We start from the raw sequence: 2,887 nt of genomic DNA on the forward strand, positions 1-2,887 counted from the left end.
CCATATGTCCTCACTATGTGTTTCAGCCATGTTACAAGCTAACAGGACATTTTCTTGACTGCTGTTTTCTCTTGTAACATTTGCATTTTGTCTGTTGTTCATATCATGTTGTTTCTTTCTACAATCACTAACATAATGTCCATACTTTTTGCAATAATAGCATTGAACATTAGATTTATCATACCTTTGTCCTTGAGCATGATGTTGTCCTCCTTGTTGGCTGCTGCCTTGGCCTTGGTTCTGATTTGGATTGTTGCCTCTTCCTTGTGCATTTGATGAGTTGTTCCTTTCGCCTCTATTCTGGCTTCTGCCTCTTCCTCTTTTGTTTCCTCTGCCTTGACCTCTGCCTCTTCCAAAGGACATCTGGGTCTTGAAGGCTTGCTCAAGAGATGAGTTTTCATTCCTACTCAACCTCTGCTCATGTGTTATTAGTGATGCATGTAGCTCATCAACTGAATAGCTTGAGAGATCCTTTGTCTCTTCGATGGTGGTGACTATGGCATCAAACCTTGAGGGTAAGACCCTCAATATTTTCTCCACAATTCTTCTGTCTTCAATGGTTTCTCCATGAGTTCTCATTTGTGTGATTACACCAATCACATGAGTGAAGAATGAGTCAATGTTATCTGACTCCTTCATGTTCAAGTTCTCAAAATCCTTTCTCAGCAATTGTAGTTTTGCTGTCTTCACTCTCTCCATGCCTTGATAGGCTGTCTTAAGGGTTTGCCATGCTTCATTGGCTGTCTTAGCTGCTGCTAACCTTGGAAACATACTCTGGTCTACTGCTAGATACAACAACACACGGGCTTTTGAGTCCTTCTTCCTATTGTTCTTCAGCAGATCCTTCTCTCCCTGAGTTAATGCATTGAACTCAGTTTCATCTGCTGGTTCTTCAAAACCTTCTTCAACTATTTCCCATAAATCTTGGGAAGCAAGCAGGGCTGTCATAGTTATTGACCAGTAGTCATAGTTCTTCCCATTAAACTGTGGGAGCTGGGTGTTAAACAAACCCATACCAGTGCTTGTGCTGGCCATTCCTTGACTGTGTATTTAAAACACTGACTGTCTCTTCAATAACAAACAAGATAGCTATGAAGAATACCTGAATCCTTTGTTGTCTGAGTTTTCTGTCTGCCTGAGAAGTTTTGCTGCAGCAACAACCTTCTCCCTTCAGCTTCTTTGTCTCCTTCAAAGAGCCTAAGCCTGCTCTGATACCACTGTTGGGCTTTTTTTTGATGGGGAAAATACCAAAAACCAAATATTCAAACACACAGAGGCAATGCTCTGTTTCTTTTGCTCCAGGATCTTTTGTGCACAGAGAGACTCAAAAAAAATTCACTGAGAGACAGAGTAATTCACCACCATAAAAAAAACATTTCTAAGAATTTACTGAACTGGGTTTACTGCTGTAAATCCCTTTTTCCATTCACTGTTGTAACAAAAACTTTACTGCTGTAATTTAAAAATTTACATAAGTTTACTGCTGTAAATAAAGATTACACAGGCTTACAAAAATCGCTTCACCATTTTCTTTACGCACTGCTTGTGCAAAAACCACACATGGTTTTCTTACACCTCTGTTTTACTATGGGTTGGCTTTGGCTTTGGCTTTCCCAGACGAAGATGCCAATACAGAGGACATGTTGGCCGCAGGCCTAGTGAAAAATTAGGTATGAGCGTCTAGTCTCTGGACTTGAAGTGAAATGGAAAGAGCTGTGACTACGGTGAGGAAGGTTGTCATAGCCGTTCCTGCATGTTTCAACGATTCTCAGAGGAAGGCAACCAAGGATGCTGGTGTCATTGCTGGATTGAATGTTGTAGGAATTATCAACGAGACCACTGCTGCTACTGTTGCATATGGATTGGACCAGAAAGCTAAAAGCGTTGGTGAGATCAATGTTCTGAGTTTTGACTTGGGTGGAGGTACCTTTAATGTTTCTATTTTCTATTTTGACAATTGAAGGCCACCGCTGGCAATAACAATTTGGGCGGCGAAGATTTTGATAACAGATTGGTTAATCACTTTGTTCGAGAAATTCAGACAAACTATAGAAAGGACATCAGCAGTAATGCCAGAGCCTTGGTGAGGCTGAGAAAATCGTGTGCAAGGGCGAAGATAGTTCTTTCAACAACTGACCAGACCACCATTGAGATTGATTCTCTCTTTGATGGTATCGACTTTCATTCCACCATTACTCGGGCCATGTTCGAAGATGTTAGGATAGATTTGTTCAAGAAGTGCATGGAGACGGTTGAAAAATGCCTGAGGGGCGCCAAGATGGACAAGAGCTCGATCCATGATGTGATTCTTGTTGGTAGGTCTACTATGATTCCCAGAGTGCAGTCCTTATTGCAAGGAACTCTGGAAGAATATTAACCCAGATGAAACCCGTTTGTTTTGTAATATTAAATACTCTTTTCCATCGACTCCGATATTTAATTGTCTTACACATTAATATCATTTAAAATGTTTATTAACAATTTGTTTAAGTGGATTTAAGCAGTATCGTGAACATCTGAATTCTGATCAAAGGCCTTTATGTAGAAGTTCTCGACTGTTATTATCAATACCAAGGATCTCTCAAGTTCTTGATTGTTCTTATCAATACCAAAGGCATGGATCTCTCTAACCGAAAAATTAAGGATGTGGCATCGATCTATCACAATACATATTTTTGGCTTCAATATCGTTTCAATATACATAGTTTTTTGTATATCATTTCAATATATATAGTTGTGTCTATATCGTTTTAAAAGGCTTCAGTATGGTTGAACAATATACATAGTTTTCTATACATCGTTTAAACCGATATAGTTTTTTTATAGTATTTTATTTTTATTTTTTTACACTATAGTTTTCTTTTGCATCTCGTAGTTTTCACTCTAG

At 39.1% G+C, this 2,887-nt stretch overlaps 1 pseudogene; it reads left to right on the top strand.

Moving 5' to 3' along the window:
• Positions 1–1,703: 1,703 nt before the first annotated feature.
• On the top strand, positions 1,704–2,377 carry LOC149156326 (heat shock cognate 70 kDa protein pseudogene; annotated as a pseudogene).
• Positions 2,378–2,887: the final 510 nt, after the last annotated feature.

The sequence above is a fragment of the Pinus tabuliformis genome, chromosome 9 (assembly GCF_031772625.1).
Source record: "Pinus tabuliformis cultivar Carrire ecotype Pingquan chromosome 9, CPIR1, whole genome shotgun sequence".
In the NCBI taxonomy this organism is placed as follows: Eukaryota; Viridiplantae; Streptophyta; class Pinopsida; order Pinales; family Pinaceae; genus Pinus; species Pinus tabuliformis.